This window comes from Jaculus jaculus, chromosome 1 (genome assembly GCF_020740685.1).
Source record: "Jaculus jaculus isolate mJacJac1 chromosome 1, mJacJac1.mat.Y.cur, whole genome shotgun sequence".
Lineage (NCBI taxonomy): Eukaryota > Metazoa > Chordata > Mammalia > Rodentia > Dipodidae > Jaculus > Jaculus jaculus.
This window is the reverse complement of record NC_059102.1, coordinates 187,023,757-187,048,192: the sequence shown is the minus strand read 5'-3', so window position 1 is coordinate 187,048,192 and position 24,436 is coordinate 187,023,757. Positions and strand designations below refer to the sequence as shown.

Sequence of the window (24,436 nt, the reverse complement as noted above, 5' to 3'; positions counted from 1 at the left end):
GTAGTCTCAGGGTGGCCTCGAACTCATGGCGATTTTCCTACCTCAGCCTCTCAAGTGCTGGGATTGAAGACATGTACCACCATGCCCAGCCTAAATGGGCAATTATTTAGACGATGGGTCTGGTTGGAAGAAGTGGGCCACATTGAAAGAGTTATCTTTTCCCTGGTCCTCTCCTATCTCTCTCTGCTCCCTGCATGTCATGGGTAAACAGCTTTTCTCCACCATGGGCCTAAAAGCAATGGGGCTAGCCAACCATGGCCTGAAAACATGAGCTCAAAGAATCCTTTCCTCCACCTTGTCATAGCTGGCACATGATGAAAAACTAATGCAGGAGCCATCTTTATCTGACATCTGTGTCATCTGAAATTAATAAAGTTCTTCCTATTTTATTTGCTCAGTATTCATAGCATATTTTTTCCATCTTCTTTTCTTCCATCCTTCTTTCCTCCCTCTCTCTTTTTCCTTTTGTTCTCTTGGAATAGGGTCTCAGTATATAGCCCAGGCTGGCCTTGAACTTTTGATTCTCCGGAGTCCTAGAATTGTAGGCATGTACCACCATGGCTAGTTATATTTATTTATTTTTACTGTATATATGTTTTATACTTAGAGTTAGTTTCTTACAGATAACACACATTTGGATTTGTTTCTTTTTTTTTTTTTTTGAGGTAGAGTATCAGTCTAGTCCAGGCTGATCTGGAACTTACGTTGTAGTCCCAGGTTGGCCTTGAACTCATGTTGATTCGCCTACTTCAGTTTCAGAGTGCTAGGATTATCAGCATGAGTTACCATGTCTAGGTTAAATTTTATTTTTAGATCCGTTCTGAAAGTCTGTTTTTTTTTTCGAGGTAGGGTCTCATTCTAGCTCAAGCTGACCTGGAATTCACGCTGTAGTCTCAGGGTGGCCTCGAACTCATAGTGATCTTCCTACCTCTGCCTCCCAAGTGCTGGGATTAAAGGCGTGTACCACCATGCCCAGTTCTGACAATCTGTGTTTTAACTAGTGTATTTAGACTACCAATGTTCAAAGTGTTTACTGATATAGTTAGATTCTTCTATTTATGTGCTTGTTTATCTTCCCATTTTTATTTTTCTTTTTACTGCCTGTGACTTTAATTGACCATTTGATATTTCATTTTATCCCTTTCTTTAGTATAGGCTATATTTTAATTTTTTTAAAACTTTGGCTGCCCTAGAATTTGTGATATACATCTAAGAGCAATCTGAGTCCACTTTCACATCACTCTGTTCTGAATCATGCACTAGCAAAACCCAAATCCTTCCTTCTTGTCCATCACATCATTGCTGTCACTCCCATCATTTATCTCTAAGTACATACGCATATGAATAAAGTGTATTATTGCTATTATTATTCTCAACAAGCTATTTGTTAGACCAAGTAAGAAGAAAAGCAAAAGGTTTTATTTCATCCTTCCTCCATCCTTCTTCAGTATTCTTTCTTTATGTAAATTTCATTTGCTGTGAAGAACTTCTTGTACCATTTCTTGCAAGGTAAATACATTGCCAATAAGTGAGTTCTCGCTCCCCATCCCCTTTGGCCAGAGAAAAATCTTTATTCTTCTTTCAATTTTTTTTCAATAAACATGGCCTCATGACCTCTTTTACTTTTGAAGGATAATTTCACAGGGTATGAAACTGAAGCACAGAATGGTTTGTTTTTCTGCTGCCAACATTATACATATTTCACTCTGCTCTTGCTAGCATGATTTCTGAGAAGATGTCAGGTATAATTCTTATCTTTGTTGCTCTATAAATAGACTGCTTTTCCTCTCTGGCTTCTTCCAGGATTTTTAAAAATTTGTTTCTGATTTTTCTGAATTCTGAACATGTTATGCCTAGAGTTAGAGTCTCGGGTCTCTCTACCCATCACCTCTCTCCCTTACCACTCAGCCAAAACACAACAGAAGATCTAGACAACCTGATTCCTTTCCTGGGCACCAGCTCACACCTCCATAAAATTCCTCCCTCCACTGGGCAAGCATTCACACCCTAAGGGCATGGGCATAAAAAGCCCTCAGATGTCATTCTTTCTCTCACACACTCTTTCTCTTTTCTGAAGTAATATATGTGCTCTCTGATCTATGTATCTCTCTGTGATCTCTGTATTTCTTTCTGTTGTATCTATCTCCCATCTATTTTCCTTTCTATAAATGCACCTTTCTCTCTCTCTGTCCCCCTCTGGTTTTCTGCTTAGATCTGGCCCTCATATCTTTCAGCATGGCATATCTGCTTAGTCTCCAAGTTCCTTACTCTTCCCTCTCCTAAACCACCCCACTCTGAGCCAGTAACAACAACAACAATAATAAATAATCTCTAATAACCCCCATACTGGGCCCAGAATCTCTATTTGAAACTTCTGACATATAGGTATTGCTTTTCTTTGTTTAAAAGTATTTTTACTTATATGCAAGCAGAGGGAGAGACAGACAGACAGTGAAAATGGGTGAATCAAGGCCTTTTGGCACTGCAGATAAGCTCCAGATGCATGTACCACTTTGTGCATATGGCTTTGCATGGGTACTGGGAAATCAAACCCAGGAAGGCAAGCTTTATAAGTAGTGCCTTTAACTGTGGAGCCATCTCTCCAGCCCCTAGGTATCACCTTTCTTTGTGTGTACCTGTTTTGTGTTCTCTGTACTTCCTGGATATGTGAGTCTGTGTCAGATATTAATGTGGGGAATTTCTCAGTCACAATGGTTCAAGTATTTCTTCTGATCCCTCATTACACTCCTGGTGTTTCTATTGCAGTGTGTTCAGCTCTTTGATGTTTTCCAACTGCTCTTGGTTATTCTGCTCAATCTTGTGTGCACGCCCTCTCTCTCCTTTCTCCCATTTGCTTTTCTGTTTTGGAGGTTTCCACTGAGACATCTTCAGGCATTGGAGAGTCTCCTTCATCCCTGTGAAGTTTACTAATGAGTATCAGAGGCCATCTTCACTCCTCTTACAATGCTTTTGATGTCTAGTGTTTATCTTGGTACTTTCTTAGTACCATGCCTGCTTAAATTGCTCATCTCCTTCTGCATAGTCAACTTTGTTCATTACATGCCTTGGTATATTAATAATGGTTATCTTTATAATTTTTTATTTTTTTCAAGACAAGACTCTGTAGCCCAGGCTAGCCTTTTACTCAATGTGATCCTTCTGCCTCAGCCTCCCCATTGCTGGGATTACAGGTGTGAGCCACCCAGGCTGGTACTATATTTAGAACTGGTTCTCATGCAAGCTGTCTTTTCCCTCCCCACATGTTAATGACAGACCCAGGGCCTCTTCTCATTAGCCCCTTTTGTTTTCCTTCCTGGGGTCCGGTGTTTATTTTGGTTAGGGTCTGCCTGACATTGGGTGGCTTGACTTGCACCCTATCATTTCCCTGGTGCATGGGGGAGGGGAAGCCAGGTCCTTTTAAGGAGAATAGGACAGCAAGATACCCCTTCCTCCATCTCCCCAACTTCCAGATGCCCCTATGTCAGGGTAGGACGTGGATGTGAGCTCCACGCGCACGCTACAGGAGTCAGCCCTAGCTGTGGGGAGGGTGGCGGGGAGTGGTGTACTGAGCCTTGGGTTGAGTCATGCCAACCCGAGGCGATTGGTTGTCAGCACTTCAGGCCCTCTCACAAGGGCTTTTATTTTTATTTAGTTATTTGCATTTTAGTAAAATATATATATTCTGTATGTACCAGATAAAAGGAACCTCTGTCGACTGCCCATTAGTAATGTTGGTGTATGGTACAAGGATGGAGAAAGGTACTATGATTAGGTCTCACTAGTGTTGGGAGCCTGTGCCTTTGGCCTGTGAACTTCATGCATGCTTCTGAGTTCTCCTCCCCCTAACATGGAACCAGATGGCTAGAGTGGACTGGAGGTATTTCTCTTCCCCACGCTAGTTAGGCTCTAAAAACCTCCTAGGCTGGCTAACCAGCTGGCTTCTGTTAAAATAGTTTCTCCTGAGGGTAGGTCTTGTTAAGAAAACAATGCTTGAGATATTTCAGAATGGTCCCTCTCTCCTGGCAGAAGCAGAGATTTTTCCCTGACATTCAATGCGATTGGGGGGGCAGGGCAGGGCTCGGTACCCCTAGAGTTTTTCACTCACTGGTTTGTTGAACCTCCAGCAGCTCATCAGTTATGGTTCAGTTTCCCCATCCTATCTCTGGTTCCTGAGGAGATCTGGTTTCTGCTCAGTCTCTCCAGCTTGAGGTGGAGTGGAGTTGGGTAGTTTGTCCTATGACCTGACATCTCTAATGGAGAACAGGGTGGCAATTTCAAGCTTTCTAGACACCAGACGATTCTTTGGCTGAAATGAGAAAGGCAGCACAAATGTAAAAACTCAACTTATGAAGGAGTTCTTTTGAAACCTGAGAAGTCTGAATTTGAGCAAAATTTATTGCACTGATTGGCCCTATTACATACATTGGTCTCAGAGACTGGTTTGATTTCAACCTGCCCCTGAGGGTATCGGTCTGAATGAGGTCTATTCTGAGTGAGGTCCCTGATGTGAGCAGCCCTGTTTGATCTGATTACAGCCAAATAAAAGTTAGCTGGAAGGGCGTGGGTTGCATGTCTTGTAGCATATCCGTCTGTTTTTTCTTTTTTCTTAATTTTTTTGTTTATTTTTATTTATTTGAAAGTGACAGAGAAAGAGGCAGATATATATATAGAGAGAATGGCGCACCAGGGCCTGCAGCCACTGCAAACGAGCTCCAGACATGTGCGCCCCCTTGTGTATCTGGCTAATGTGGGTCCTGGGGAATTGAGCCTTGAACTGGGGTCCTTAGGCTTCACAGGCAAGTGCTTAACCACTAAGCCATCTCTCCAGCCCCCGTCCGTTTTTTCTTATGTGCTGTTGAATCTGCCAACGTCCCCCTCTGGTTCTTCGTCCTCTACTGGTACTCCCTTTGCTCTCCCTCGCCAAGGCAGCTGTACAGCCAGGATGCTGGAGCTAAGTCACCTTCACGATGCCCCTGGGTTTCACCTCATCTTTCTCAGGTCCCACATTTTCTTCTTTCTTCACTCATTCTCCTTTGCTTGAGTCACCTCACCTTCTTAGGAAAAAAAGAAAACAAAACCTGAGAAGCTGGGCACAATGGTGCATGTCTGTACTCCCAGCACCTGGGATGATGCAGCAGGAGGATTGCACGTTTGGGATGAGCTGGGTTATGTAGGAGAAAGGGAAACCCCAGACTTCCTACTTCCTGACTAGTTGGTTACAGAGAGAAAACGTTTCCTATTATTCTACCACAAAGGCTTAATGTACACTTCCATGACTCTTCTCTCCCAATTCAATGTAATTGGGAGCTCAGTCTCCCATGGATCCTTGGAGAGTGGGAAAAGAGGATCAGAGCTTGGGTGACTGCCCAATATACAGAGGTCCTAGATTTGGTATCTTCTAGGCCAGAGAGAACTGAGGATCTGAGACATACCTTGAGGCAAACATTAGAGCTTGGGAGAGAATTTGGCCCATAATATCCATAGACAAGACAGCTGGCTAGGACAGCTAGATTTAGCCAACAGAAATAGAGGCAGCCGGCTAAATTTGAATTTCAGATCAATGGTGAATAATTCTTTTCATATGTTTTCCTTATGTAATTTTTAAAAATTATTTTTTATTTGAGAGGGAGAAAGAGGGGGAGAGAGAGGAAGGGAGAGAGCAAGAGAATGGGCACTCTAGGGCCTTCAACCACTGTAAACGAACTCCAGATGCATGCACCACCTTGTGCATCTGGCTTACTGTGGGTCCTGGGGAATAGATCCTGGATCCTTTGGCTTTGTAAGCAAATGCCTTAACTGCTAAGCCACCTCTCCAGCCCCCTATGTAATATATATATATATCCCTAAGGCCCATGACCTCCCTGCCATAGGGTTTTGATTAGGTTTTCAATACCAGGCATGTATTTCCTCCCATAGAGTGGGCTTCTAATCCAATTAGAGAACAGTTGGTTTCCTCCAGAGCAGACATGCCATTATTGCACCCATTCAGTCATTTGGCCTGTCTGACCAAACCTGAAGCTTCCAGTGTCCACTGTTTTCACCACTGATGACTTCTGTCTCCCATATAGCTGCATGCAGTATAGCTTTTTCCAGCTGTCAGTCAGCTGGTCTACAAGGAGGAGGCTTTCAGCTTAGCTCTAGCTTGATTTCTCAGTGACCTTGCCACCCAGGAATGTGAAGTGTGAAGTCTTCAGCAATAGGGTCTTACCATCTTTTTCTTAAGGGAAACCAAGGGCCTTGGCAATAGCCTGTAATGTTTTGGAGGCAACAGAGACCTCCCAGGCCAACAACTCACTGGAAGGTATCCCATCCCTGAAAATTTTCTAGTAGCAATCTATGGCTCCTGGATGTGCCATTATCCAAAGAAGCAGGCTTTTATATGTCTTATTCAGAATATCTTGAATTTTGATTAATCTTCCTCCAACCCTTCTTTTACTCAATCTCTTCCCTGGCTTTGCTTAGGCCATTCCATTCTCTATAATCTGTTCTACTTACATATATACAATACCATCCCCTTAAGTCCTTCCCTCTCCTCCCTCCATCATAGCCTTTTTCTAGCTTACTGACCTCTGCTACCAGTTTTTGGATCCTGCTCACACACAAGTCTATACATTTGTAGCTAGGATCCACATATGAAAAGAACATGTGACATTTGGCTTTCTGGGCCTGGGTTACCTCACTTAGTATAATCCTCTCCAGATCCATCTATTTCCCTGCGAATTTCATAATTTCATTTTTATTTACTGCTGAATAAAACTCCATTGTGTAAATGTACCATATCTTTATTATCCGTTCATCTGTTGAGAGACATCTAGTCTGGTTCCATTTCCTAGCTATTGTGAATAGAACAGCAGTAAACATGGTTGTGCAAGTATCTGTAAGGTAGGGAGAAGAGTCCTTAGGATATATGCCTAAGAGTGCTATATCTGGTTCATATGGTAAATCTATTTTTAGCTATCTCAAGAACCTCCACATGATTTTGACAATGGCTGTACCAGATTACATTACCACCAATAGTGTAAAAGGGTTCCCCTTTGTCCACACCCTTGCCAACATTTATCATTATTTTTCTTGATGATAGCCATTCTGACAGGAGTGAAATGGAATCTCAAAGTAGTTTTAATTTTCATTTTCTTGATGGCTAAGGATGTAAAACACTTTTTTAGATGTTTATATGCCATCTGTATTTCTTCTTTTGAGAACTCTCTATTTAGTTCCATAGCCTATTTTTTAATTGGGTTGTTTGATTTCTTATTGTTTTGTTTTTTGAGTTCTTTGTATAGTCTGGATATTAATCCTCTGTCAGATGTATAGCTGGCAAAGATTTTCTCCAATTCTGTAGGTTGTCCCTTTGCTCTACTCACAGTGTCCTGTGCTTTATAAAAGCTTTATAATTTCATGAGACCCCAGTGGTTGATTAGTGGTTTTATTTCATGAGCAATTGGGGTTCTATTCAGAAAGTCATTGCCTATGCCAATATGTTGAAGGGTTTCCCCTATATTTTCCTGTAGCAGTTTCAGAGTTTCAGGTCTGATAGTAAGGTTCCTGATCCATTTGGACTTGATTCTTTTTTTTTTTTTTAATTTCGTTTTTTCGAGGTAGGGTTTCACTCTAGCTCAGACTCTTCTAGAATTCACTATGTAGTCTCAGAGTGGCCTCAAACTCATGGTGATCCTTCTACCTCTGCCTCCCAAGTGCTGGGATTAATGGTATGTGCCACCACGCCTGGTTTGGACTTGATTCTTATGCCTGGAGAGAGACAAGGATCTATTTTCATTCTTCTACATATATATCCAGTTTTCCCAGAACCACTTGTTGAAGAGGCTGTCTTTTCTCCAGTAAATATTTTTGTCATTTTGGTAAAAAATCAGATGGTTGTACCTGCCTGGATTAACATCTGGGGCCTCTATTCTGTTCTGTTTACCTACATGTCTGTCTTTGTGCCAGTACCAGTGCTGTTTTTGTTACTATGTCTTTGTAATATAGCTTAAAATCAGGTATGGTGATACCACCAGGCTTATTTTTTTTGCTCAAAATTGTTTTAGCTATTCAAGATTTTTTTTTGCTTCCAAATGAATTTTAGGATTGTTTTTATATTTCTGTAAAGAATGCCATTAGCATTTTAATGGGGATTGCATTAAATGTGTAGATGACTTTGGGTAAGATTGACATTTTCACAATATTGAATCTTCCAATCCAAGAACATGGGATGTCTTTCCATTTCCTAGTGTCTTCTGAAATTTTTTGCTTGAGTGTTTTAAAGTTCTCATTGTAGAGACCCTTCACTTTTGTGATTAGGTATATTCCAAAATATTTATTTATTTATTTTATTGTTTTGTTTGTTTATTTATTTATTAGATACAGAGGGAGAAAGAAAGAGAGAGAGAATGGGTTCATCAGGGCCTCTAGCCACTGCAAACAAACTCCAGATGCATGTGCCATGATGTGCATCTGGCTAACATGGAACCTGGAGAATCAAACCTGGGTCCTTTGGCTTTTCAGTCAAGTGCCTTAACCACTAAGCCATCTCTCCAGCCCATTTATTTATTTATGTATTTATTTGAGGCAATTGCGAGTGGGAGAGATTCCCTGATTTCATCCTTCACATGTTTGTTGTTAGTATATTGGAAAGCTACTGATTTCTATGTGCTTATTTTGTATCCTGCTACATTGCTAAAAGTGTTTATTAGCTCTAACAGTTTGCTAGTAGAGTCTTTAAGATCCTTTATGTATAGAATCATATCATCTGCAAATAATGACAATTTGATGTCTTCCTTTCAAATATGTATCACTTTTATGAGTGTTTCTTCCTTCAATGCTATGGCTAAGTCTTCCAGTACTATATTAAATAAAAGTGAGGACAGAGGAAACCCTTGTCTTATTCCTGATTTTAGTGGCAAAGCTTCAAGTTTTTCCACATTTTCCATTATGTTGTCTATAGGTTTGTCATAAATAGCTTTTATTTTGTTGAGACATGTTCCTTCTATTCCCAGTCTCTGTAGGACTTTTACAATAAAGGGATGTTGGATTTTGTCAAATGCCTTTTCTGCAACTAATGAGATGATCATATGATTTTTGTCCTTCAGTCCATTTATATAGTATATTACATTTATCAATTTGCATATGTTGAACCATCCCTGAATCTCTGGGATAAAGCCTACTTTGTCAGGGTGAATAATCTTTCTGATATATTCTTGTATTCTGTTTGCCAATATTTTGTTGAGAATTTTTGCCTCTATGTTCCTGAGGGAGATTGGTCTGTAATTTTCTTTCTTTCTTTTTTTCTTTCTTTGTCTGGTTTTGGTATCAGGGTGATGCTGGCTTTGTAGGAGTTTGGTAGAATTCCTTCCTTTTCTATTTTATGGAAAAGTTTGAAAAGCAATGGTATTAGTTCTTCCATGAAGTCCTGGTAAAATTCACCAGTGAATCCATCTGGGCCTGGATTTTTGTTTTAGTTGGGAGATTTTTTTATAACTGCTTGGTTCTCTGTACCTGTTATAGGTCTATTTAAATGGTTTATCTCATCTTGGTGAATCAAGGAAATCATCCATTTCTTTCAGATTTTCAAACTTATATTCTTAAAGTATGTCCTTATGATTTTCTGAATTTCCTTGGTTTCTGTTGTAATGGTATCTTTTTCATCTCTACTTTTATTAATTTTTATCTTCTCTCTTTCTTCTGGTCAGATTTGCTAAGGGTTTATTAATCTTGTTTATCCTTTCAAAGAACCATCTCTTTGTTTCATTGATTCTTTGGATCATTCTTTGTTTGTTTGTTTGTTGTTTTCTATTTCATTAATTTCTGCCCTAATCTTTATTATTTCTTCCTGTGTACTGATTTTTGGTTTGCCTTGTTCTTCTGTTTTCCAAGTCCTTAAGGCAAAGCATTAAAGTGTTTACTTGTGAACTCTCTAATTTCTTAATGTAGGCACTTAGAAGTATAAATTTCCCTCTTAGGACTATCTTTGTTGTGTCCCAAAGGTTTTGGTATTTTGCCTTCTCATCATCATTTGATTCTATGAACTTGTTGATTTCCTTTTTGATTTCTTCAATGATCCATTCATCATTCAATAGTGTGTACTATTTAATTTCCATGAATGTATACTCTGTAGTTTTTCTTGTTGCTGATTTGTAGTTTAATCCCATTGTGGTCAGATTCTATGTAATATATTTCATGTGGCAATCCTACCAATCCTACCACTGACTCAACTGCCTTCAGAAGGACCTGCTGGTCCTGTGGTTAGGGAATCTGTTCATAGGTGAGCTGAAGTTTCTGTTTCTTTAGGGCTGGGAGAACATTAACCTTTGTAGATAAGGAAGTCAAGGGCTAGAGAAGCTTAGCTAAGAATGTTTCTAGCTAACACCTGGTCTGTCTATAGGGTTGAACACCACTGAGGCTTATCATGAGATGACTGTTGCTTAAGACCTGCCTCCAGCATGAATAATATTGCAAGAAGGCAAAATAACAATGATGCCAGAAACAGGAATGATGAACCCAGTATCCAGAACAGGTAAAATAAAACTGCCAGAGGACTGCATGACAATTTGGAGGAAAAAAGTAATCACTGCAATCAAGGGGCACCAATATGGACTCCACATATGTCCTTTAAATTTAAAAATGTAGCAAATATGCTAAAAAAAAGAGTATGCCAAAAGTTGAGATGTAAAAGAGGTCAAGAAGATCATGTGAAAGAAATCTTCCCAAACAGGAAAAGTATAAAGAAAAAATAGTAATAAATGGTAGAGGACCAGAAGATAGATTTAGAAGGTGGAGAGTGTTAATAAAGAGGAATTTCATGGAAAAAGTAATATAAGGAGGGGGAGCAATATTTAAAGAGGTAAAAAAAAAAAACCCTCTCAAGACAAAGGCACACTTTATCTTCAAGTAGAAAGGACTCTTTGAGTATCAAGGAAGTAAGAACCAAAATAAGCACACTAGAGATTCCAGTACAATGTTCTAATTCCAAAGATAATGACACAGTTCTACAGTTTTCCAGACAGGAAGAACCAGTTATTTACACAGAAAAAAAGAATCAGACTGGCTTTAGATTGCCATCTGCCACTCTGAAATCAGAAAATAGTAGGATAATGTCTACTGACAACTGTCACTATGGTTTAAAAATCAAAACCCAAACACATGTTACTTAAGAAGTCCACTTAAAAAAAAAGACAGAAAGAAACCCACTTGAAACAAAGTGAAAAGGAAGACTGAAATTCAGAGGATGTATAAAGAGATACTTCTACCAAGAAAATTTAAACCAGTAGAAATAGTTTGACTATATATATATATTAGACCAAACAGAGTGAACATTAATGTTATATAATGATAAAAGCTCAGCTTGTGGGTATAGTAATCATTAATCATGTTCACCATTAAAAAGTACCTAGGTAAATAAAGAAAAATTTAGTAGAACAATGCGGAGGGAAACAGAAATCTAGACCCAAACGGCAATGGTACCATAAAATTCTACTCCCTAAAAGGTATGTCGGGGCTTCTAGCACTGCAATCACACTCCAGATGCATGCCCCACCTTGTGTACAAGTGTGACCTTCTTGCTTGCACCACCTTGTGCATCTGGCATACTTGGGTTCTGGGGAGTTGAACCTGGGTCCTTAGGCTTTGGAGGCAAGTGCCTTAACTGCTAAGCCATCTTTCCAGCCCATGATTCTTGCTGTTTTTATTTTTTATTTAAAAAAATTTCTTTTGTTCATTTTTTTATTTATTTGAGAGTGACAGGGAGAGAGAGAAAGAAGCAGAGAGAGAGAGAGAGAGAGATTGAGAACGGGTGCGCCAGGGCTTCCAGCCATTGCAAACAAACTCCAGATGTGTTCGCCCCCTTGTGCATCTGGCTAACGTGGGTCCTGGGGAACCGATCCTCAAACCGGGGTCCTTAGGCTTCACAGGCAAGCGCTTAACCACTAAGCCATCTCTCCAGCCCTCTTGCTGTTTTTAAATGAAGTCCTTTTATCTTTTTTTTTTTTTAATTTTATCTTTGTTTCCATTAGTGTATAGAAGATATAGAAGGAAGCTGGGCATGGTGGCACACACCTTTAATCCCAGCACTGGGTAGGCTGAAGTAGGAGGATCACTGTGAGTTTGAGGCCAGACTGGGACTACAGAGTGAATTGTAGGTCAACCCGGGCTAGAGTGAGACCCTACCTCAAAAAACAAAAAGAAAATAAGAAAGATACAGAAGGAGCCCACATAGCTATTAAATTTGTTAGGTGACAAGGGTTGATACAAAAAGAAGATGAAGAAGCTTGGAGGTATCACAGCCATTTTGGCTAATTTCTCTCACTCTATGCATAATTTTTAACTATGTCTGAGATGCTACCAGTTTGGATAAACTAATTAAGAAAGACTACCACTGTGAAAACTGAGAAGTGTTGTGTTGAATCCGTTGCCAAGCTCCAACTGAGAAGACTGAGATCTGAGAAAACCAGAAGTTGGAAGGAGGACAAGTAAGTAACATCCTTAGGTTAAAAAAAATGTGAGAATGGAAGTTCAAGAAGACATAGATAAAATTCATGAGTGCACAGGGCTGGAGAGATGGCTTAGTGATTAAGTGCTTGCCTGTAAAGCTATGGACCCTGGTTCAAGGCTCCATTCCTCAGGACCCACATTAGCCAGATGCACAAGGGGGCGCATGCGTCTCGAGTTCATCTGCAGTGGCTGGAGGCACTGGCGCGCCCATTCTCTCTGTCTCTCTCTCTCAAATAAATAAATAAAAAACATACAAAGTTAAAAAAAATTCAGGAGTGCAGATATATTTACCAAAAGTGATTTACCAGAAATGATTGAGGAGATAGTGATTAGGAAAGGAAGATTCTAACTTAATATCAGAGAATATTGCTGACCAAGGACATACAAAGATCTAGGATAGGTGTCTGCTTTCTGAGGCAGGGTATTTCTATGTAGTCCAGGTTGGTTGGGAACTTACTCTGTACTCCAGGCTAGCCTTGAAATTGTGATCATCCTGCCTCAGTTTCCCGAGTACTGGGACTTCAGGGTGGGTGTCATCATGCCTGGTTTAGGAGAGAATTATGCATATGGAGGGTGAGTGTGGAGTTTAGGGACAGTCATTGTGGAGCGTGCCTACGGCTAGGAAGGGGGCCCACGAACTCTTCCTCCGGGATAACACTTAGAAACCCACACCACAGAAGGTCTGGGCACCTTCTGGAACCCACGCATAGAGAAAAAAAAGACAACATGGAAGATAATTGTAGCAGTTGCTTTCTCATTGTTGGGAGAAAACACCTGACTAGAAGCAGTTTATGGAAAGAAGACATTTATTTATTTCTTGCTTACAATTTTGAAAGGAAGTTTCCACATGGGGGAGGGGAAGCATGGCAAGCAGCTGGGCATCACATCTTGTCACATCAGCAGGGAGGAAGCAGCAAGAGTCGGCTAGATACCCCTGGCAGGGGATCTGGATTATAGAGTCCCAAGGCCTACCCTAGTTCCACATCTCTTCTAGCAAAGCTCCGCCTCCCAAAGGCTCAACCCGCTGAGGATTAAGTATTAGGCCTGATCACAAATGTATGAGGCTATGGAGGACATTTTACATTCAAACCACCTCAATAATGAAGACAAGACTTAAGAAAAATGATACTAGATTCATCCATGTAAAATAATCGTGTCAGCGCTGACACTAATATGACGACTAGTTAAGCTGTACTAGGTTCTCATTGCCAAAGTTAATATACTAAACATTTCACATATATGATTTCTTTTAAGTTTTATAGCAACATATGATGTAGATCACTACTGTCATATAGACAATGAAACTAAAGTTTACAGAGGTTAAAATAACTTGATTAAAGACACATGAGTAAAAACTGCTGGCCCAAAGACTCAAACCCAAGTGTGTTTGACTCCAGTCTTAAGTACTCTATATGTTAACTGGTATTTATAGTCATGGCCTGGAGTTACCTATAAATGTTAATTTTTTTCAGTGTCTTCTGTTTCAGAGTTCATGAGTATGTACTATGCCTCATTTTTAAAAATCCAAATAAAAGTTAATTTTTCAGACTGACTCATTCTTTAAGGATTCTGGATAAATGAAGCCTTGACTATACTTTGTAACTTCTTACTATATTGGAGCTCTACAAATTGAGTTACAAATAAAATTTTTATGAAATGCTATAAAATATATTGGTTGTAAATTCTGATTACTATAAATCCTATCTACTTCATTTCCTTATGAACTTTAATTTTTTTAAAGCCTCCTTCATGTTTTTGGCAGGATTTTTTTTCCTAAATAATTCTTCAAAATGGACTTTTTCTTGGCTATCTGTGAGATTTTTCTGGAAGTTCCTGCTGAGAACACACTTACTATGTAAACATAAAACTTGATTTCTCTAGTAAAAGCAGTAACTGTTTGCAAAGGGCAGTAGGCTTCATAAGAAATTTGCAGTCTACCAATAAAGCCATTTCCCTCCCCCCCATATTTTCTCTAATGCTTTGTAGTGTGGCCCACAAAACCCTTAGTGAAGCTATTTGTAAATTCTTCTTTGTTATAAGGACCTTCCTTTCCCCAACCTTTTGACCAAACAAACATTCCTTTATATTACCAGAGTAAAGAATCTGTTAAAAATCTAGCCATCTTACCTGATCACATTTCCTCTAATAAGTCAACTTAGCCACCACAATTGCTTTGAACACCTAACCTTCCCTTAACCCCCGTCACATTCATACAACTACACATAACAATATGTACAGTTTCTCTTCACTTACCAAAAGAAAGAATCCTCAGGGAATAAAGATTTGACAGCTCCTGTTACAAGATAATTGTAATACTTAAGAGAGAGAGAGAGAGAGACAGAGACAAGACAGATGGTGTACACTGGAGACATGTGGAGGTTTGCTTGAAAAATAGCTTTAGAAATTCAATTGAGATTGAAAAGAAATTATGCAAATCAGCATTTTTTTGCATAATAGCATCATGGAAAACAAGGAAATTATCTTAATCTTTAGTCTTCCACAGTGTTGTCAAAGAAAGAATGTCAGCTCGATTGATACCATCATGAGTTTCTATTTGAAAAAACAAAACAAAATTCTATAGCCATTCATTTGAGTCACAGAGGAAAGATCATTTTGAGAGAGATTATCAAACATTCTTTTCTCTTTCTCTTTTTTTTGAGTCAAGCCCAACAGACTAGCCCCCCTTTTTTATGCAAAAGAGAGTACACGTGTGCATGAGAGAATTAGTGCGTCAGAGCCTCCAGACACTGCTCTCAAACTCCAGATGCATGCACCCCCTTGCGCATGTGCGATCTTGTGAGCTTGTGTCTGCTACCTTGTGTATCTGGCTTACATGGGATCTGGCGAGTCAAACATGGGTCCTTAGGCTTTGTAGGCAAGCACCTTAACTGCTAAGCCATCTCTCTGATATTATTTTCTGTATTACTATACTTATGTTTAATTCATTACCATAACCACTACTATATTTTTGATGAGTATTTTAGTACATATAATTCACATAGGTAATGTGTTATAATAAATTTAACAGATATTCCATTAGATATTCATATGGCATAAAAGATAATAAAAAGTTATTTTTGAAATTATACTTATTTCTTTAAGAAATGATTTTTAAATTGTTCTTTTAAGCTTGATATGCTTGCTTGATTCACACATTATATGAAATCTTAGGAAATCGAAAGGAAACATGTATATACCCTGTAAGGAGAGAAATTCTAAGGAATAATGTGAATGTTGGGTGAAAATATTTTTAATATAGAATTTTATGGGGAATGATGGGCAGAAAAATAATAAGAAAGCTGACTTCTGTGAGTAGAGGAAAACAGCAATAAATTCAGGCAAGTTTTTAAAAATTTTATCTTTTTATAATTTTTAAAAATTTTATTTATTTATTTGCAAGCAAAGAGTGAGAGAGATAGAGAAAAGAGAGACAGACACAGAGAGAATGGGCATGCCAGGGCCTGTAGCTACTGCAAACGAACTCAGATGCATGTGCCCCCTTGTGCTATTGGCTTACATGGGTCCTGGGGAATCAAACCTGGGTCATTTGGCTTTGCAGGCAAATGCCGTAACATCTAAGCCATCTCTCCAGTCCTCAAGCAAGTTTTCAGCAAAATAATGTTTAAGGTTGGAGTGATAGCTCTGTTGGGAAAGTGCCTGCCTCACGTGCTTGAGGGCCTGAGTTTAATTCCCAGTACCCACACAGAAAAAAACTGGGCATGGCAGTTGAGAATGGTGTTTCTGAAGATAGCACCTAAGTATGTACACACACACACACACACACACACACACACACACACAAATAAATAAAGCATCTAAAATATATTTTAAGAAAGAAAAACAAGGTTTAAGTATAGTGTAATCAGACTGGTTGTGATGTCTACCAAGCCTTTAGGAACAAGAATAAACCCATACTTTATCCAGGAGCAAGAAAAAGATAAGGTGGAGAGTTAGCTGTACACAAAAGAACTTGTCATGACAGGTTCCTTGTTACTCATGGCATTATAGAATCTAGGTTTTATTTGATTGTACATATAAGCTAGGGCAGGTAAATTGACAAAAACCTGTATCTTTTCCTTAATGCAATTAAAAAAAAGAAAGAAACTTGAGTCACAGTTTTTGAGTCTCTAGTGAATTACTACATTTTGTCCTTATGTGTGGATTTTTAAGTTGGCCTATGTATTTGGCTTGTAAGAGTTTACCTCTATCTTTCATCAAAAAGAAAGAAGGCTAAAAGTTGATAATTTTTTAAGATGAGCTACCAAAAAAGATTATGCAATTTCATTTCTCAAAGATGAAAAAGTGATGGATCTTTGTCTACTTTCTTTTTTAAAATTTATTTTATTTTATTTCAAAGAAGAGAGAGAGAGAGAAAGAGATAGAATGAGCATATCAGGGACCCCAGCCACTGTAAATGAACTCCAGATGCATGCGCCACTTTGTGGGTATTGGGAAATCAGACCAGGGTTGTTAGGCTTTGTAGGGAAGCACATTAACCACTGAGCAATCTCTCCAGCCCTCTTTGTGTACGTTCTCTCTTGTATGTTAGATTAGGTAAAGTTTGCTTGCAAGTAACAAGACCACCTTAAGGCTTACTTTTTTTTTTTTTTTTGAGGTAGGGTTTCACTCTAGTCCAGGCTGATCTGGAATTCACTATGTAGTCTCAGGGTGGCCTTGAACTCATAGTGATCCTCCTCTTTAAGTCTCTTTAAGCTAGGGCTTAAAATTTTTAAATGATATTGGGTTCTGTCAAGATAAAGCAATGAAGAATTTTTTTTCTCATATGGGTCTTTTTTTTTTTTTTTTTTTTTTTTTTTTGGTTTTTCAAGGTAGGGTCTCCCTCTAGTACAGGCTAACATAGAATTCACTATGTAGTCTCAGGGTGGCCTTGAACTCATAGTGATTCTCCTACCTGTGCCTACTGAGTGCTGGGATTAAAGGCATGCACCACCATGCCCAATTAGTTTTATTTCTGAATGAAGTTGAGACAACGATCACGTGATTGTTGAGCCCAGGCTGGACCTATTCAGGATCTCCAGGGATGAAACCATAGCATCTGAATTGAGTGAATTTCACAAGTGATTTGGGCAGGAAAACTCTCCAAAGACTAGCTTGGTTAAAATTTGTCAGTTTAGAGAACTCCAGCTCTCTCCAGGTATCCTGCCATCAAATACAACTCCCCAAATGTTCAGACTGGGTTTCCAGACGGTGTTGTTTAGTTTCTGCCTACTCATTAGTTTAACTTTCTCTGTAGCATCTACTTCCTTCTTCCTCCAGAACCCTTTCTGACTGAACTTAAACCCTTGGGAGGCGCTCACAAGTACTCCATCTGCTTGTATTTTTTTTTTTTTTTGCCAGCTAGTGTAGCCGGCATCACCTTCCCACTAGTGCAGACCAAAATAGCTTTTCTGGGCTTGCCTGACTCTAAACCCTGCTTCCTGACAATCAGGGCATCCATGAGCACTTGGCTTCATACAAGGGGAATTCCACTGCCCTTAGATGTCCTTTATGTAATAAAACTGCAAATAAATACAGAATGCTTCAAAGGACATTATCAATCATCCAGACTGCTCTGTAATTCATGTGAACTGAAACAGACAGATGTATATATAGACAACAGGAGACACTCTTTCTATTGAGTCCCTACTACGTGCAGAAAGGTGTTGTGCTGACTCTTCAACTTTCAGAATAGATAATATTCTATCCATGTGTACAAATATAGAAGTTAAACTCAGAACTTTCCCCCCCCCCAAGGGAGAGTCTCTCTATAGCCCAGGCTGACCTGGAGTTCACTATGTAATCTCAGGGTAGCTTTGAACTCCTGGCAATCCTCCTATCTCTGCCTCCTGAGTGCTGGGATTAAAGGTGTGCACCATCATGCCTGGCTGCAAAACTGCAACTTAAAGAAACCTGGAAAGTAATTTTTTTTTACAGGTTTTGAACCCACAATTGACTCTATGTTCTACTAAAAATAATACTATTGCAGGGTGTTGCAGTATACAGCCATAATCCCATCACTTGGAAGGAGGCAGATGGATCTCAAGTTCAAGATCACCTAGGTAATGATATCTTATCTCAAAAAACAAGGCAAAAAAAGAAAAACATCCTTCCAAGCCTATCATTTATTAAGTACATCACATGTGTTGGCTATAATTATAAGCATTGATTAGTTATTTTTTATTATTAATTTGTTTTTGAGACAGTTTCATGTAGTCCAGCATGACCTCAAGCTCATTAGAGTGGAGAAATTAGCAAAGCATGCTACAGGAACAATAAATGAAGTGCTGGAGTAGAATTCGATGGTGCAAGGCCCAACCACAGAGGGCTTTAGAAGGTGTGGAAGATGTTCCGCTTTCCTTCCAGGTGGGAAGGTATGAGAGTTGATTTCAATTGTTAACTTTGCAGGATTTAGAAACACCATGGAAATAAATGTCTGGGGATATCTGTAAGGGATTTTCTAGATCAGGTTATTTGACATGGGAAGATTCTCCTTAAATAAGGACTGTACCTTTTCATGGGCCGTCTGCAGGAGTGGGAGCTAGCTGAGCACAAGCACTCATTGCTCCTTGCTCTCTGAAGCCCACCAGCCCCCAAGCCTTCCTGCCACGATGGTCTGACCCCCTTGAACTGTGAGCCACAATAAACTCTCCCTCCTTAAGTCTCTTTGTCCAGTATTCTTGTCACAGGAATGAGAAAACTAACTTACCTAGGTGGGAAGAAATTAATGAATCAGAGCCAAGGAGGTTCATTTTGCCCATTTCTCAGAGCTTGCTCTGGATGTCACCACATTCAGGGAACCACATGAGGACAAGAGGGGAGGAGCCAGGATGCTTAGGAGGACCTGCCATAAAAAGTGATGGTGAGTTAACTAAAGATGCCATGGAGAATTGGAGTTTTATTTTGCTCTAAGGGAATACTGGAGACAGTGATCAATACAGGAGCTACTCGTTTCGGCTCATGTTTCTGGAGGGTGGGACGGCAGGCGAGCACAGCACCAGTATTGTCTTAGCTTCTGGCAAGGGTCTCATGTGGCATCACAACATCATAGCAAAGTGAAAGGCAAAATGGTGCACAAAGGGGAGGTAGGGGGTGGCCTCATTTTATAGAACCTACTCTCATGGTAACTAATACAATCCCACATGATGGTAAGCACACCTATTTCTTCCAGAAATACCTCAGCCCCACTAGAGAGGAACTAACCCATTCATGACCCAAACACCTATTAAAAGTCCCGCCACCATCGATATTGTTACAATGAGGCCTAAACTTCAACTTGTGGAAAGGAAGACCACATCCAAGCCACAGCAGGAGGCAAAAGGCAGTAGGTAGAAATTAAGATATATTGGGGAAGAATTCAGTAGGTTTGTTGGTGGAGTGGGGTGGATGGAAAAAGGGAGACATCAGAAAAGACCCCTAGGTTTCAAGTTTGAACAATTAGATGAAGAGTGTGGTCATGTGCCAGTGTGATGGAAACTGGAGGAAGAACAAGTTTTAAGGGGAAGTGATGCTCAGACACATGTATGAATATGCATATATAAGCATATAACTACCACACCAAAGTTTACCACAGTGCTCAGGACTGGGATTTTGAAAGGCTGATTTATATCACCACTAAGAGCAATAACTTCTCTTTTCCTTGTTTCTCTCCCACCCCATCTGCAACTTGGGGATAATTATATGTCTTTACTGCTCTGGAGGGATGCTGAGAAGATAAATAATATATGTGCAAGGACTTTGAAGTCTTTGGAGGACAAAAAGCTATCATTATTATGTCACAGTGTGTTTATGTTTTTCATGTGTCTGTGCAAAGTCACAAGGGTCATGAACATAACAGACATTCCTCCCTTCATGTTCAGTTCCCAGCAATGAGGAGATGGCATGCTTCTCTTTCCCCAGTGCCTTTCCCCTCTGGTACTCCCTTCACTAGATTTACAATTACTAGGATTTTAAGACCCTTGGAAGAAAGAATCACTAGTATAACTCTGGGTAATGCCTCGCTGATAATGCTAACTTACTTTAATAGAGATAACTTTTCTTCCCATGTCAACTGTCCAAACTCACTGTAAGAATTTTGTTTTTCACTGTTTGACAAAAAATAACCCAAAAGGTTAAAGTAACTTACTGAAAGTCTTCCTTTTTATAGGTAGAGAAACTATACCTAATAAAAGAGTTGTTTTCTAAAAAATACTGTGAATATGCACCAGAGGCATTCAAAGAACTCCGTGATGTCTCACATAATATTCATAGAGGTATGTGTTGGTTTCTTTGATCATTCCAGTCTTGGGAAACATTGTATTCTTTGAAACTGGGTGTGACTACTGATTTCTTGGCTTAGTTTCAGGTGTATTATCCTACCTATAACTCTATCTGTTGCTCTCACTAAAATGAACAAATGGAAGTAAGAATGAAACAAGTTGTCCTTTACTCTTGACATGTTATGACTTGAATACGGAAGGTTCCCTGTAGGTTTACATTTTGGGATCTTGGTTGCCAGTTCATATGCTTTTGGAAAATAAGTGATTCCTGAGGGCCAAGTCCCTTGATTGATTTATAATTTTATGGCATTATTGGATGGAGGTGCATAGTAGGAGGTTGGTCAAGTAGGAAGTAGGGGTGGGTGATGTACCCTTGGCTGGCTTCCTGCTGTGTTCCTTCTTTGCTCATCTGCTGTGAGTGAACAGCTCTCCTCCACAAAGTGCCACTGTGATGTTCTACCCAAGTAAACATGTATAGAACCCTCTGCAACTATGAACCGAAAAACATCTTTTTTTTCCTAAGTTGTTAGTATTTGGTTACTGCTATGCAAAAGTATATATTATACCAGGATAATTATGATTGACAGTTGATTAACAGTTTATTTTGGAGGACACACACTTGGGCTCTAGTTTTATCTGGGATGGGTAAGGGCAAAACTAAGGGCCTTTGGAGCTGGAGAGATGGTTCAGTGGGTAAAAGCACTTGCTTTGCAAGCACGACTTCCAGAGTTCAAGTCCCAAGACCTATGTGAAAATTGGAGGCAGTAGCGAGCACTTGTAATCCCAGCCTTCCTTTCTACAGCAGATTGGGAGGCATGGGCCAGATAATCCCAGAAGTCCATGGGCTAGCTAGCCTGCTTCCAATGGTGAACAACAAAGAGACCTGCCTTAAGCAAGGTGGAAGACAAGACTTACACCGAGAGCTTTCCTCTGACCTCTAAACACACATCATGACATACATGTCTGTTCTTGCACACCTGAACACACACATGCACACACACACACACACATACACAAAGATTTTAAAAACTGAGGGCCTTAGAATGTTGAAAATGAGACTGGATTAGGAATCAGGAGAGCTAGGGTTTTGGCTCCACATTACTTATTGTGACCTGGGGAAGGGGTGACCAGCTTTATATTTAGTTTTAGTAGTTGTAAACTGGATAGGTTTTCTCTCTCTCTTATTTTTTTCAAGGCAGGGTCTTACCCTAGTTCAGGCTGACCTGGAACTCACTGTGTAGCTCCAAGCTGGTCTTGAACTCACAGTGATACTCCTACCTCAGTCTCAAGTGCTGGGATTCAAGGCGTATGACATCATGCCTGCTACATGCCAGCTGTTTTACTTTCTTATTGACAATTTTCATAATGCATATAATGTATTTTGGTCATAATCTCCTCATATTATTTTCTTTTGTCCCCCTTCCTCCATACTGCTTCCTCGCAACCACTTCTATTCCAGCTAGTTCTTTTATTTTTTTATTTTTATTTTTTTTTTGCCTTCTTTACTTCATCATCCATGATGACATGTTGGACTCAGTATTGTGTAGGTAACTCCGGCCTCTGTGAGGTCACGAGTGCAATGGCCACATAACATGCAGAAGACGGGTTCCACAGCACTCCTCCCTACCCCTTGGCTCTCATATTCTTTTTGTCACCTCTTCTGCACTATTCCTTGAGCCTTGGTGGATGGGTGTGATATACATGTCTCATTTGGAGATGAGCCCTTAACTGTCACTTCTCAGCACGACCATTCATCTTCCTAGTACTTATTGCTATCTACAAAAAGCTTTCCTGACAGAAAGCACTGCTCTATGGACATATACATAGATATTTAGAGAGCACTCTGATGAGTACAACACTGGACATATTTTCTCATTGTAATTTTCCAGTCAGCCTCATCTTCCCTTCACTGAGCAACATTCAGAGCTACATGAGCTAGCCACTTTCAGAACGCCTTGCTTATAGATAATTATAAATTTTCAATTCCATCCATTCTTTCCCCTGTTTTCTTCAGCTCAAATGCCACGTCCCTCCCTCCTAATAGAGAAGGAAGTGGGCAATTACTTTTGGTGTTCATGCAGTATGATTCTCAGATATTAATCCTCTATAACAAAAATGAGGAATGATGCCATCAAGAGCTGCTGTGGGAACTGAATTAATACACGGAAAGGGTTCAGCACAGTGCCTGGTTTACAACGAGTGGTAATTGATATTGTTTTTTTTTTTTTTTTTCCTTCCTAACTCAAGTGATCTTGATTTGTCTTGAATGGTTCAACTCTGGCTCTGGCTGAGGACTAAAGGATAATCTGAGATTCCTCTTCAAATTGTCACCTTAGTTGGTGGCCTGGCAGGAATTTCTTGCCTAATTTCTGCAGCCCTTTCTCGCTTTTATTCCTGCCTAATTTCTGCCCACTTTTTGAGGAAGGGTATTTGGGAGAACCTTTCGTAAACTGTTGGTGAGTGTAAATCAAATAATGGGCACTTTGAAATTAATGCCTAATTTTTATTTTATCCTTCTCCTCTGAGTGGAGGCTGCAGAGCAAAGCTCCCAACCTATGGACACTAGCTTTTTCAAGCGTACACTTCAGTTTACAGGTGTGAGCCCCAGGCAACGAAAACAGAGATTACAGCCATGATGATGGCTCCCTCCCAGGGTCACATCTAAAAAGGTCCCTCCAGCTAGCTTCATGGCGCCAGCCCACCTGAGGTCACCCCACTTAGAGCAGGTCGGAAGAGCCTCCCAAAGCTGGGCTTTAAACTCACATCTCTGTATTTTCCTAGTCTTTCCCAAGTTTTGAAATCCGGGATCATTAATTTTCCAAAATTGCTCGGGTCAGCGCCCCGAGCTGATGCCAGGGGACGGGCAGATAAGGGACCGACCGGGGTGGGGGGCGGGAAGGATGGACAGATGCCTGGAGGCTGTCGCGTACCGATCCAACACGTCTGCCCAGACCTAGTGGAGAGTCGCTGTGACTCTACCGAGTGAGTGCCCGGCTGAACGCACGTCTAGCAAGGTAGGTTCGATTCCCGCCAGGGCCGCTCCCGCGCAGGCCGGTCCCTCCCGGAGGAGTTGGTCTCGGGCCAGGCGACCCCCAGGTTAGGCGTCGTCCACAACCCGCCCGAGCCCTGGTCCCCGGGGACTCCTTCCTTCTTCCCTCAGGCGCCACTCCCACCGGCGTCCTCCCGGGTAGCTCCATTTTTTCAGGCTTTTTCTGCCCGCGGAGACGTTCACCCCAGACTCCCGGCTCCGTGGCGTCTCCATCCCCACCCCAGCCCCTTGGGCTCCAGCGCAGGTAGCTCGGCGGGCGCGGGGCGCCTCGGGGAGGAGCCGCGCCCTGGGGGAGGGAGGCGCTGGGTCGGGGCCGCCCCTCGCGCCCTGGGGCGCCGCCGGCTGCAGCCAGGCCTCTCCTCCTCCTCCTCCGCCTCCTCCTCCTCCTCCTCCTCCTCCTCCTCCCGGCCCGCGTCGTCCTCTTCCTCCGCCCTCCTCGGCTGGGAAAGTGGGAGGAGGCGGCGGCGGCGGCGTGCCGTGTGCGCGCGCGAGGGGTGCGGCGGAGAGGAGTCTCCCGGTGCCACCGCGGCGTCACCGCCACAGCGCGCGGCGGGCGCGGCGGGGACGCATCTGCCTCGGCCTCCGCCTCCGCCGCCGCCGCGAACAAAGAGGAGGAGCCGGGCGCGAGGTAGGGCGCGCGGCGGGCGCG

At 41.0% G+C, this 24,436-nt stretch overlaps 1 protein-coding gene across 2 annotated transcripts in view; it reads left to right on the top strand.

Annotated features, from left to right (window-relative positions):
• The first annotated feature begins 24,337 nt into the window (after positions 1-24,337).
• Sh3rf1 (SH3 domain containing ring finger 1) overlaps positions 24,338-24,436 on the top strand; it is a 188,926-nt gene continuing 188,827 nt past the window's right edge. For both annotated transcript variants that reach the window (XM_045153740.1, XM_045153739.1), the window contains exon 1: positions 24,338-24,415. The gene's annotated coding sequence lies outside the window, so the exon portion shown is untranslated. The remainder of the gene's footprint in view (positions 24,416-24,436) is intronic.